This window comes from Gorilla gorilla, chromosome 10 (assembly GCF_029281585.2).
Source record: "Gorilla gorilla gorilla isolate KB3781 chromosome 10, NHGRI_mGorGor1-v2.1_pri, whole genome shotgun sequence".
NCBI classification, from domain to species: Eukaryota; Metazoa; Chordata; class Mammalia; order Primates; family Hominidae; genus Gorilla; species Gorilla gorilla.
The window spans coordinates 143,545,673-143,560,067 of record NC_073234.2 but is presented as its reverse complement, the minus strand read 5'-3'; positions in this window follow the sequence as shown (position 1 = coordinate 143,560,067).

Here is a 14,395-nt window from a genome sequence, read left to right as displayed (position 1 = left end):
CATCTAGAGCCCCCCATACCCAGGTTCCCCACTCCAGTGTGGACTCAGCCCTCCCTCCACCATGCCCACATTCACACGGAACCTCCATCCCCTCAGCTTCTGGCACCCAAGGCAAAGGCCTGAGGAGCACAGCCATTCCACGTGACTCCAACATTTATATTATGCTGATTGTGTAGCTTTTTTTTTTCTTTTTTTCCACAGGTTCTTGGTCTGTTGCCCAGGCTAAAGTGCAGTGGTGCAATCACAGCTCACTGCAGCCTTGAACTCCTGGCTCAAACGATCCTCCCACTTCAGCCTCCTGAATAGCTGGGACTACTTGTGAGCCACCACACTCAGCTAATTTTTGTATTTTGTTGTAGAGACTGGATTTCACCTTGTTCTCCAGGCTGGTCTTGAACTCCTGGCCTCAAACTATCCACCTGCCTTGACCTCCCAGAATGCTGGGATGACAGGCCTGTGCCTGGCCAATTGTGTGGTTTTTGATGAGCCTGCAGAAGACTCTTCAGAGGACTTTTGGGTTTTAGATGAGATTCCTTAAATTTTGTTTTTTAATGTAAACCCCTCCCAGTTTAATGAACATTCAAAACTACTTCCCCAGGGAGTTTATGGCTTTCCAAGAGCTTTGGGAAAAAGAGGAAGAGTTGCCACTGTTTGACTGACCAGGAAGCCCTGTCTTCTGCAGTTGACTGTCCTGGCAGGCCATCCCCATCCTTCTGGGCTCAGGTTTATGCTCAGATGCCTGGCATCCCACCACTGGCAGCTGCCTGCCCTCAACATTGCCCTGACTGGGTTTCCACTTTAGAAGCAAATGCAGCATCTGCAGGAATGGGAAAGAAAGTAACACAAGTGACTCTGATGTATCTCACAGTGACCTCAGGGACACTTCATTCCTGGTGGGGTCAATGGACAGAGAATCTTGGATGAAGAGGAAGGATCACTAGAGTCACAGTGGATGTTGGGCTTGGATTCTACAAACAACACAGAGGGAGAAACTGAGATGGTCAAAATAACTGAATAAAACTGAATCAACCCAGCAGAGGAGTTATCCTTCTCAGGTAGACGCACAGCTGCTAATGTTGTAGGCACAGGTTTAGGGCACATGCTGTATGAAAAATACAAGTCTTTAAATATTAGAATAACACAATACAGAGAGAGATGCTACCAGCAGGAGAGGCCCCAGAAACTGCAGCCAAATGTAGATGTCTTATCCCACTCCCCAGGGCAGAGGACTGAGCATTAATGAAATTAAGTATTTCTTGTTCTAAGTTCTCTCTCCAGTTGAGCTGTAAATACTTAATTTATGTTTGGTTGAGTGTAACATTGCTCCATTGGATGGTGTATTAGTCTGTTCTCCCACTGCTATAAAGATACTATCCAAGATTGGGTAATTTATAAACAAAGGAGGTTTAATGGACTTACAGTTCTGCATGGCTGGGGAGGCCACAGGAACCTTACAATCATGGAAGAAAAGGAAGCAGGCATATCTTACATGGCAGCAGGAGAGAGAGAGAGAGTAAATACATGAAGGAGGAACTGTCAAACACTTATAAAACCATCAGATCTTGTGAGAACTCACTCACTATCACAAGAACACCATGGGGGAAACCGCTCCCATGATCATATCATCTCCCACCAGGTCTCTCCCGCAAAACCTGGGGATTACAATTCAAGATGAGATTTGGGTGGGGACACAAAGCCTAACTACATCAGATGGACTGGGGAAGAATTTTAACTAAAACCAATAAGCAACCAAGAAACTGAGCAGGAGTTGTGAGTGGGAGGCGGAGGACCCTCACTCCAATTTACTAAAATCATAGAACAGCAGATCCAAAGAAGGTGTCAGGGTCATTTTGCTCAGTCCCCCCGCCCCCACCTTGACCCGAGATTCTATCCCCAGCAGCCCTTTCCAGAGCATGAAGATTTTGCAAAGTGGAGAGAATTATACAAAATCACTTGATGATAAATACTGGAGGTGGCTGAAATAACTCGTGTTTTCTTTGTTTTTAAGGAGCTGCTTTAGGATGGAAGATGAGGCTTGCTTTTTCTTTCTCCTAGAAGTCAGCATTTTACATGATTCTGGGAGGGAAGAAAGGAGACAGGAACCAAGGAGCCTTAGTAGGGATTTGCCCACCGCTGGTAAGGCCCTGCCTCCACTCTGAGCTGTTGCCAGGCTGTGAGTGAGCCTGGTGTGCTATGCAAGGTGTTTGGTTTCTCATCTGCACCCCTTCATCCCATCTCACCTGGACCCTTTTTCATCCCAGGAGCTGGCCATATGCTGTGTTATGACTCAGGGCAGGAATGTTGCAGCAGAGAGAAAGGAGTTTCTTTGATTTTTAAAATTTGGGGAAGGAATAGTGAATCGTCAGAACACAAGAAAAATATTTACTAAGAGCCACAATTCCTGCCTCAAAAAAATAGAAAAGGATTTATTCTGTTGGAGGTGACAGTAAAATAGAATGGTGAAAAGAATTGGGAGAATATGATGAGCAGGACTGAGGGGCACTGGTTCTAAAGGACCCCAGGAAAAGGGTTCAAATGCCTTCCCTTCCGTTGTTTATTCCTAGGGCAGCCAGGCTCCCGTCAGGAAGTCTTTTCAGAGGGAGTGTTGGAAGGAGTCGTCGAGGAGTCTTCCTCACCCAGGAAGTCTTCCTCACCGGGTGAGCCCCAACCTGCTGGACCTGCTCAGAATTCGCCCAGCAGGGGATCCTGGTTGACTGAGGTCTGCTAATTCCAATTCACCTATGCTAAATTCTCCCAGAATGTCTTCATCACCAATGAATCCCTTTCCACTGACACAATGCCTGGAAGAACATAAACTCTGTGACGATAAATGCCAATTAAATAATAATAAAATAAACTTTCTTTGGAGGCCAGAGGGAAACAGAAGGTCTACCCATTTCCCCAACCCCGCCCCCCCGCCGCCCCTTGCAGGATTTCTTTTAGAAAACTCGTATTTGTAAATTATTTTCCTACCTATTGGAGATGAGTGCCAACCTTTTTAAAGGCCAAGTGAGCCTCTTTTTTTAATACTCTAGGAATGTGTCTTGGAGGGGTTGCAGTCATCTTTTTGGGATCTGAACATTCATTCACAGCTGTCAGCTTATGTCCTTGTATCTGAGGGCACTGACATAGGTGCATGGCTGCCAGAGGTAACTTCCTGCTTGTCACAAAAATGCAATCTCCTGCCTGCTAGTGATTCTCCCCAGCCCGGCTTTGGATAAAGACAATTAATATGAACGTGATGAATTGCATCTGTCTGGCTATGTAAAAAAGGGATATTTATTTCCACTTTTGACTCTAAAACTTTGAGTTTGTTTGTTAACATGGCAAAACAATTCTTTCTGATCAAATCATCTACACACAGGTGCACGCAGGTATCTTACAAAAATGGAATCATGAAAACTTAATCCTTTTAGTCAGCTTTGTTTCCCAATGAAGTATCTCCTAGACACATTTTCTATTTACTTCTTGATTCATTCACATATTTATTTATAAAATATTATTGAACAAGATTATTATAGATGATGGTGAAATAACAGTAAATAAAGAAACCAACGACAATTCCAATTGATCCAGGCAGTCGTTTAAAAATGTGTTCACCCAGACTCTTGTCATCTTGTTTGCAGATTGTCGTTGGAAATGCATTTTGCCCAACTTTTTTATTCTTAAGGGAAAAAGTATAAAAAGAAAGCTGCTCATGATTTGGATTCTTTCAGATATAAGTATTACTTTGACATAGATTCATGTTAACTCAAGAAATAAATTCATAAATAAAATACAGGATCAGACGAGCCTTCCTTGTCATGCTTTGAAGGAAATATTTCCCATAAAGGTATGTACCTGATCTGTGATTAAAGAAATTGGTATTCCAATTTAGCTACCTGTTATTTTTTAAACGTAGTTGCTTTAGGGTTAATATAGAAGGTTAGGCCAGGCGTGGTGTCTCACGCCTGTAATCCTGGCACTTTGGGAGGCCGAGGAGGGCGGATCATGAGGTCAGGAGATCGAGACCATCCTGGCTAAGACGGTGAAACCCTATCTCTGCTAAAAATACAAAAAACTAGCTGGGCGTGGTCACGGGCGCATGTAGTCCCAGCTACTCCGGAGGCTGAGACAGGAGAATGGTGTGAACCTGGGAGGCGGAGCTTGCAGTGAGCCGAGATTGCGCCACTGCACTCCAGCCTGGGTGAGAGTGCAAGACTCTGTCTCGAAAAAATATATATATCTATTATATATATATATAATATTATATATAATATATGTTATATATTATATATACTATGTATTATTATATATTATATATTGTATATTATATATATTAATATTGTATATTGTATATTAATTATATATTAATGTTGTATATTAATATATTATTATATATTGTATATTATATATTATATATATTTTATTATATATATAATATAATATATATTTTATTATATATATAATATATATATATAATATAATATATATTTTATTATATATATAATATATATTATATATTATATAATATATATTATATTATATATTATATAATATATATTATATTATATTATATATAATATAATATAATATATGTGTTATACAATATATAATATATATTATATATTATATTATATATTAAATGTATTTAATATAATATATTATATATTATATTATATATTAAATGCATTTAATATAATATATTATATATTAAATGCATTTAATATAATATATAATATATTATATAATATTATATATTATAATATATTATATAATATTATATATAATATTATATATAATAGTATATATTATATAATATTATATATAATATTATATATAATAGTATATATTATATAATATTATATATAATAGTATATATAATAGTATATATTATATAATATTATATATTATATATTATATATATTATATAATATTATATATTATATATGATATTATATTATATATACTATTACATATACTATTATATATTATATTATATATTATATATTATATTATATATTATATATTATATTATATATTATATATTATATTATATATTATATATTATATTATATATTATATATTATATTATATATTATATATTATATTATATATTATATTATATATTATATATCATATTATATATTATATATCATATGATATATCATATTATATATAATATTATATATTATATATCATATGATATATAATATATGATATATAATATTATATATCATATATTATATATCATATTATATATTATATATAATATTATATATGATATATAATATTATATATTATATTATATATGATATATAATATTATATATTATATTATATATTATATATAATATATATTATATATTATATTATATATGATATATAATATATATTATATATAATATTATATATTATATATAATATATATATGGTTAAAAAATACCATTTTCTCAGTACCTTAAGGTTTTTGAAAGCCCAGGTAAAAAGGCACTGAAGGCTTTAACTTAGCATTGCAAATAGATAATGGGAACAGAAGGGTGGGGTCTGATTATTTAACAGAACCGGTAAATTCTGAGCAACTTTTTACTACTCTACCTCAAAGGAGGTGGGTTTTTCTGTTGTTTTTTCTCTAGTTTTGTTGTTTCTGATTTTTCAATCTAAGGAAAGAATTTACTCAGCTGAGAGCAGGTATTTAGAAATGCAATAGAAATTTTTTTTTTTTTTTGAGACTGAGTCTCACTCTGTTGTCTAGGCTGTAGTGCAGTGGCATGATCTCGGCTTATTGCTACCTCCCCTTCCCAGATTCAAGCAATTCCCCTGCCTCAGCCTCCTGAGTAGCTGGAATTACAGGCTTGCGCCATCATGCCTGGCTAATTTTTACGTTTTTAGTAGAGATGGGGCTTCACCATATTGGCCAGGCTGGTCTGGAACTCCTGACCTCAGGTGATCAGCCTGCCTCAGATTACAGGCATGAGCCACTGTGCCTGGCCTGCAATCAAATGCTTTATGGGTGCAATGAAGCAGGTGATGGGTGAGAGAACATGTATCTTGGTCTGTAAAGTTTCAAGGAAAAGATAATAACAACAGGTAGGATTGCCCTAAAAGGATGGTGTAGCCCTGGTGTTCTTTCATATTCTTTTTTGTGGTTTGACTTATCCAGGAACCTACGCATATTTGTGAACCTAGCATTGATTACAGACAAGGTCACTTATAAATGGCTTCACATTTAGACTCTGGAAGATCTCCAAGTGACCTTGTATATACAGAGTATTGAGGGAAATTCTCCATAAAACATAATGGTACTATCTTATGACCAGAGCATGTCTACATATGATAATATTTTAGGTAGATCTATAATAATGCATAATAGCACTGTATTATCGTGTAACCACCCAAGGGATCCACCTTGCCTGCTACTGCCTAGACAGAGCTGATTCGTCAAGACAGGGAACTGCAATAGAGAAAGAGTAATTCATGCAGAGCCAGCTGTGCGGAGACCTAAGTTGTATTATTACTCAGATCAGTCTCCCCAGGTATTCAGGGAGTAGAGTTTTTAAGGATAATTTGGTGGGTGGGGGGAAGCCAGTGAGCCAGGAGTGCTGATTGGTCAGAGATGAAATCCTAGGGAGTCGAAGCTGTCTTCTTGCGCTGAATCAGTTTCTGAGTGGGGGCCACAAGTTCATATGGGCCAGTTTATCCATCTGGGTGGTGCCAGTTGATCCATCAAGTGCAGGGTCTGCAAGACATCTCAAGCCCTGATCTTAGGGGCAGCTTAGGGAGGGTCAGAATCTTGTAGCCTCCAGCTGCATGACTCCTAAGTCATAATTTCTAATATTGTGGCTAATGTTAGTCCTATAAAGGCAATTTAGTCCTCAGGCAAGAAAGAGGTCTGCTTTGGGAAAGGACTGTTACCATCCTTGTTTAAACTATAAACTAAGTTTCTCCCAAAGTTAGTTCAGCCTACGCCCGGGAATGAACAAGGACAGCTTGGAGGTCAGAAGCAAGATGGGGTCGGTTAAGTTAGATCTCCTTCACTGCCTCAGTCATAATTTTGCAAAGGCAATTTCAGTAGTATCATTGTGTGTGTGTGTGTGTGTGTGTGTTAAAAAATCTTATTGAGCTCATCTTCATCCCTAGTGGCCATGGCATATTTGAACGTATGTGTAATTTAAATTCACACTAAGCAAATCTGCAGCACTTACCTAAACATCACTATGGAGTATTAACGTCTCATAGTGTCTCTATAAGCATTACCATCTCCCGCGTTGCTTATGTCACTGCCTGTTTCAGTTGAAAGTGGAACAGGAGACTTCCCTAACTTTGTTTTTTAATTCTCAGGAGGTCAGGGCTTGTCACAGTCCAGGAAAGAAACAATCCTCCTATCGCACTATCCTGAATTTATTTACCAACGTCTCCAACCTCTTGCAGGTAGCAAGCTGCACCTGTCTTACACCGGGACCTGCAACTCGGCAGCCTTGCATTTATTCTTTCTGCCAGAAGTTGCTGGTCAAATGGAATCACCTCTGCTGGTCTGTTGACAAGATACAGCCGATGACCATGCTTTGTTTGAGGCACATGTGGCAAGTGCTTTTAATGGGAGATTTTCCATTAATCTATGAGTTTTTGTGTTTAATGAAAAATCTAAATATTGGGATTATCAGGACTATAGCGCAGGCTGTCAACACTAAGCTACAGTTACTTCATAAACAGGCTACTTCACTTATTTATGTTACCAGGCTGGGATGCTGTGGACATTGGAGGTTGTCATTCTTGCTAACAACAGTATGCTAAGTTGTTACAAAATTACACAACACCAGCATTAGTGATAAACCTGCTAAGAGTCTAGAGTCCTTTGGCATGCCAAAGAAATATGGTTGAGGGGCCTGGCACGGTGGCTCACGCCTGTAATCCCAGCACTTTGGGAGGCCGAGGTGGGGGGATCACGAGGTCAAGAGTAGAGAACATCCTGGTCAACGTGGTGAAACCCTGTCTTTACTAAAAATACGAAAATTAGCCGGGCATGGTGGCGTGCACCTGTAGTCCCAGCTACTCAGGAGGCTGAGGAAGGAGAATCGCTTGAACCCAGGAGGTGGAGGTTGCAGGGAGCTGAGACCGCACCACTGCACTCCAGCCTGGGCAACAGAATACGACTGTATCTCAAAAAAAAAATATGGTTGAGGATATTTGGTGTAGTTCAATATGTTCTTTTTAAAAAAGCTTTTTATTCATACCTTAAAATAATGATAGATTTACAGGAAGTTGCAAAGTGGTACAGAGAGGTCCTATGTACCCATTACTCCGGTTCCCAGGGGGTTCCATCTTCTGGAATGATAGTATAATATCAATGCAAGGAAACTGGCATTGGTGCAATGTGTGTGTGTGTAGTTCAGTCATTTTATCTGTAAACCAAAAAGTATCTGAGACTGGTCTCAATCAATTTAGAAGTTAATTTGCCAAGGTTGACAACATACCCGTGACAGCCTCAGGAGGTCCTGAGAACCTGTGCCCAAGGTGGTTGGGCTACAGCTTTTGGTTTTATACATTTTAGGGAGGCACAAGACATCACCCAATATGTGTAAGATGTACATTGGTTACCTCCAAAAATGCAGGACAACTCAAAGAGGGAGGTGGTGGTGTTCCAGGTCATAGGTGGAGTCAAAGATTTTCTGATTGGGAATTGGTTGAGAGTTTATCTGAAGACCTGGAATCGATAGAAAGGGGTGTCTGGGTTCAGATAAGGGGTTGCGGAGGCTGAGGTTCTTATGATGCAGATGCAGCCTCCAGGCAGCAGGCTTCAGACAGAACAGATGTAAATGTTCATTATCAGACTTAAAAAGGTACCAGAACCTTAGCTGATTCTCTCCTGGATCAGGAAGAAGTCCTGGAAAGGGAAGGGGATTCTCTACAAAATGTAGATTTTTCCCTGCAAGAGACAGCTTTGCAGGGCCATTTCAAAATACGTCAAAGAAATCAATTTTGGGGTGAAATATTTTGATTTCTTTTAGGGCTTGCTATCTGTCATGTGGGTATCTTATTGCGACAGTCTGCTTTGTCAGTCTGAAGGTGTGTTTTACAGTTAATGCCAATCAGCTATGCCTGAATTCCAAAGGGAGGAGGGTGTAGTGAAGTGTGTCTGACCTCCTAATTCCCATCACGGCCTGAATTAGTGTTTCAAAAATTTGGTCGAGTTCATTCTCAATCCTGGTGGCCATGGCATATTTGAAAGTATGTATAACTTAAATTTGCACTAAGCAAATCAGCAGCACTTAACTCACAGACACCACTATGGAATATTAAGATTAACTTGGGAACATTAAGAAATATTAATATTGATGTTAACTCAGGAACAAGGGTTAACTTAGGAACACCCTTGGCTGAGAGGAGGGCTTTAGTCAATTGGTTGAGGGGGCTTAGCATTTTAGTTTTGGCTTACATTCCCTGCATGTGAGTTCATGTAACTGGCACCACATCCAGAACACAGCACTGAATCACGCACACAAGACTGTCCTCCCATCTCTCCTTTCGGGCTCACCCACCCTCCTGCTCCCCATCATTCTGGACTCCTGGCAGCCACTCACCTGTCCCTGCCTATGCTTTCAAGAATGTCATATCAGTGAATCACTCAGGGCGTGACCTTCGGGGACTGGCTGTATTCACTCAGCCTAATGCCTTTGAGATCCATCCAAGCTGTTGTGCCAAGAGTTCCATCCTTTTCAACGCTAAGTAGAATTTCATGGAGGGGGTACCACAGTTTGCGTAACTGGTCATCTGTTGAATAACATCTGTGCTGTTCCAGTTTGGAGAAACGTTACCCAGCCTACCATCGTACTCAGAGGTCATGCAGTGACCGAAACCAGCCTAGTTAAGAAACACCAATCGGCCGGGTGCAGTGGCTCACGCCTGTAATCCCAGCACTTCGGGAGGCCGAGGTGGGCGGATCACAAGGTCAGGAGTTCGAGACCAGCCTGACCAACATGGTGAAACCCTGTCTCTACTAAAAATACAAAAATAAGCTGGGCGTGGTGGTGTGTACCTGTAATCCCAGCTACACAGGAGGCTGAGGCAGGAGAATCACTTGAACCCAGGAGGCAGAGGTTGCATTAAGCCGAGATCATGCCATTGCACTCCAGCCTGGGTGACAGAGCAAGACTCTGTCTCAAAAAAAAAGAAAGAAAGAAAGAAAGAAAAAAATACCAATCAGCAATCATCAGTCAACAAACAAAGCCCTTCAGTTCCCACCCATTTGCATGTGAAGCACAGAAACAATAGATTGCATCCCAGGTTTAGCAACAAAGTAGAGAAAAAACATTAATTAAAACCATATTGAGCTACACAAAAACCTGTGCACAACTGCTCATAGTAGCTTTATGTGTAAAACCCCAAGCTGGAAATAGTCCAGTGTCCCAGGCCTTCCTGTGAATAATGAAGAGGATGGAAGATTTGAATCGGTACAAAAAGCACCTTTCTAATACTGCTCTCTGCTTTCTGGAATGACACACAGGAGCCAAGTTAGCACACGAGGGGATTTTCCAGGTCCCGGGAGGCATTCGCGGCTGCATCGAGCACTGAACTATGACTTTCTAATTGAAGGCCGTTCTCCACCAATGCCCTATTTTCATCTGCTTGTTGTTTCCAGTGGGCAGGCAGGACGAACCCCCATTAGCTTTGTAAATTCCACTGGACTCCTTCACCCAATGGCTTGGCTCCAGATAATGGGGGTCACTGATCTTTTCCTGCAAATGTAAACACACGCAGAGGACCCAAAGCACTGGATTTGTGGTGCAGACTTTATCAACAGAGGGAGGGTCACACACAACCACACCAGCAGCTGTGTGTCTGAAACTGCAGTAAGCTGGCCACTCCTGAAATCCCTTTTAATATTTTACATGTACAGAAAATGCTGCCATGATCTTGTCGGAATCCAATGGTGATGAGTCACAAATCTCTTTAGCTCTAAACTCACTTTGGTGCAGGGCCTGCTGTCATAGGGCGTTAATACATTTTAACTCATTCAAATCCTCCCAACATCCCAATTAAGTGGGTGATATTATTACTTCTGCTTTGCAGATGAGGACAGAGAGGCACAGAGTGGTCAATAACTTGCAGAGGGTCACACAGCCAGCGGGTGGGAAAGCAGGAATGAATGAAGCAGGCTGCAGGAGGGTCACATGGCCAGCGAGCGGGAAAGCAGGAATGAATGAAGCAGGCTGCAGGAGGGTCACATGGCCAGCGAGAGGGAAAGCAGGAATGAATGAAGCAGGCTGCAGGAGGGTCACATGGCCAGCAAGAGGGAAAGCAGGAATGAATGAAGCAGGCTGCAAGAGGGTCACATGGCCAGCGAGCGGGAAAGCAGGAATGAATGAAGCAGGCTGCAGGAGGTCACATGGCCAGTGAGCGGGAAAGCAGGAATGAATGAAGCAGCCTTCATTACCATGCACCATCACTCCCAATGTGCACCAGGGTGCTGTCCTCAGAACCACTGCAAGGACAGGTGAGCACAGAGATTGCACATGAAATGTGACAGAGTTAAGGAACTAGCCTGATGCTGGGTGACATCTTCCCATTGTCAGCCACTGGGTGCATTTATTTTCTATTGAGGGACTGAGATTTCCTGGAATTCCAGTCCAACCTCCCTGGTTCTGCTGAATCTGATACACCAAAGCAAAAAGCAAATAAGAGATCCAAGATGTATTTTCATGTGGTCGAGTAATTCCAAGAAATGTTGACTCGCTGACTCTCCTGGGACCTTATGCTTCTTGCCAACTTCAAGCCTAAGGAAATTTTCTAGGATAAAGAATTGTCTTAAAAACGTAACCTTTCCATTTTGATGGAGTGCTGGTTTGTTGAAGAGGCGGTGCCAGTGTACTGGTGAGGGCTGGCAGCGAGAGGAATGCCTGGAAGGAAATTGGGGAGTGAGATAGCAGGAGATGCATAGAGAGAAGCCAGGGCTTGAGCTTGATGTGCCTGGAACACCCAGGACTCTTCTTTGCCCCACCACTGAGACTGAGCCAGACCTCAGAAGGGCCTCTCTCGCTATCTGATGTGCCCGCTCCCCCTTTGCCTGAGCCAGACATCAGAACGGCCTCTCTCGCTATCTGATGTGCGTGCTCCCCCTTTGCCTTCTGCCATGATTAGGAGCTTCCTTAGGTCTTCACCAGAAGCAGATGCTGCTGCCAGGTTTATACAGCCTGGAGGACCGTGAGACAAATAAACCTCATTTCTTTATCATTTTTTTATTTCAAAAGACCTGAGAAGGGTCCCAATGTGGGATTCTTTGTGGTTTGGAATAGATACAGGAACCCGCTCAACCTGGATCCAAGTGAACATAAGAAAGGGCTGCTACATACAGTTGTGAAGGTTGTGCACTGCACAAGAGTTCTCAGCTCAAGGGGTAAGTGGAAATTAAATCTAGCTTGTGTTCTAGTTGCCAAACCAAGGACCCAGGCTTAAGCTGAAAATATCCAGAAGGGGGCAACTTTTACTAATTCACCCTAATTCACTTAGGTGTTCTGCAACCTCCCGGGGCAGTATCTTAAAATTCCCACAAAGGTGCCATATGGCCTAGGGCCAGCCTCTGCACAGATCCAGTGGAATCCAAAGACTTGAGTGATTATGTTACAAAGACAGTGCTTATCTTTGTGATATACAGAGGAAACAATACTTTGTGGATCCATGACCCGTCAACTTTGGAGTTATGTATAACTGAGGGATATCTGCACAAATAGGGGTGAAGGACCCCAAATAAGGGCTGAGGTTAGGGAAATGAATTCATTTGTTTACTACTCTTTCCTCAGTACCTAGCACAATGTTTCACACACAACGTGTGCTCAGTAAATACTTTGCCAATATGCGATTAAATAGAACAAGGTAGATCATTGATGAATCAACCATTCAAGAAGCATTTTACTGTGTCCTACTGAAGTTCCCTGTAAAGTCCCAGAGAGCTTCCCAGATTGTGTAGGGCATGAGATCCGCCCTCAGAGAACTCATGATGTAGTTGGGTGGCTACGACAGACACCAGAACAGTTAAGTAGTGAAACGAGGAATAGGAATTCAAAACACTCAACGATGACATACATATGACTCATTGCTACTGCAGTAGGCTAGGGAATAAATCTTACGGTATTTCAGTACAGCTCAGGATCACTAAGGGCTTGAGTGCCCAGGACAGTTCCCATAAACAGGAAGAATTCAACCTAGATTTTGAAATGCATAGGATTTGCAGAGAGAAGCCATTTCAAGTCATGGAAAAGTCAAGATGAGATTCTGGAAGTGTAGACACTCCGTATATGGTGCATTCAGAGGAATGTGCATAGGTCAGTGTGGGTGAACATGCAACCTCCATTGCAAGGAGGTGCTTCCTCCTCAGTCCTGGCACTTCCCTTCCAGGTGCAGGAGACTGCAGTTTTGCTGTCACTGACCTCTCTCTCACCTTGACACATCTGCTCCTTGGGAAGGGCGGTGATTTCTTGGATTGGCAAATCTGAGGAAGTAAAATGAGGGTGCCAGGCTCAGTTCCATCCTTCCTCATGGGATCTGCTGTGCACAGAGGGCTTGTGCTTTGCTTTGCTTCTGCAGGTGCACGTCTCACCTGGGCTCACCTGGCCCAGCCTGCCTGACTCCAGGGTTTCCTATTAGCCTGTCCATTTGCCTAATCTGCTCCAACCAACTACTCCACCATGGCCTCTGCATTATTTTCCTATCAATCACTGCTGTGACAAATTACCACCCACGTAGCAGCTCAAAACGACTCAACTGTATTATCTCAAGGTTTTGGAGGTCAGAAGACTAAAGTCAGTCATCAGTGCTGTGCTCTTTCTGGAGGCTCCAGAGAAGAATTCATTTCCTCACCTCCTCCAGCTGCTGAGGGCTGCCCACATTCCTTGGCTCATGGCCCCTTCCTTTATCTTCAAAGCCAGCAATGTCTCACCGCTCCGTGCCTTTCTTCCACAGTTACATCCCCGACCCCATGTCGTCTGCCTCTTCTCTCACTTGAGGACACTGGGATTACATTGGACGCACCTGGAGCACTTTCCCACAGCTGATCAGCAACCCTCCTTGGAACTCCAATTTCCCTTTTCCATGTGACTTAACATACTCACAGGTTTCAGGGACTAGGGCGTGAGTATTTTTACAGGGGGTGCATCTTTAGCATTTTTCTACCTACCTGAGACTTTATTAGTAATTAAGGCAATATTTTCCTCTCATCTTTAATCTTTTTTATATTTCAACTTGTTCAGAACCGAGACTAAGAAGGATAGGAAGGAAGGAAGGAGGACAGGAAGGAAGGAAGGAAGGAAGGAGGACAGGAAAGAAGCAAGGAAGGAAGGAAAGAAGGAAAGGAGGAAAGAAAAAGGGAAGGAAGAAAAGAAAAAGAAAGAAATTGAGGAAAGAAAGACAAAAATCTGCTACTT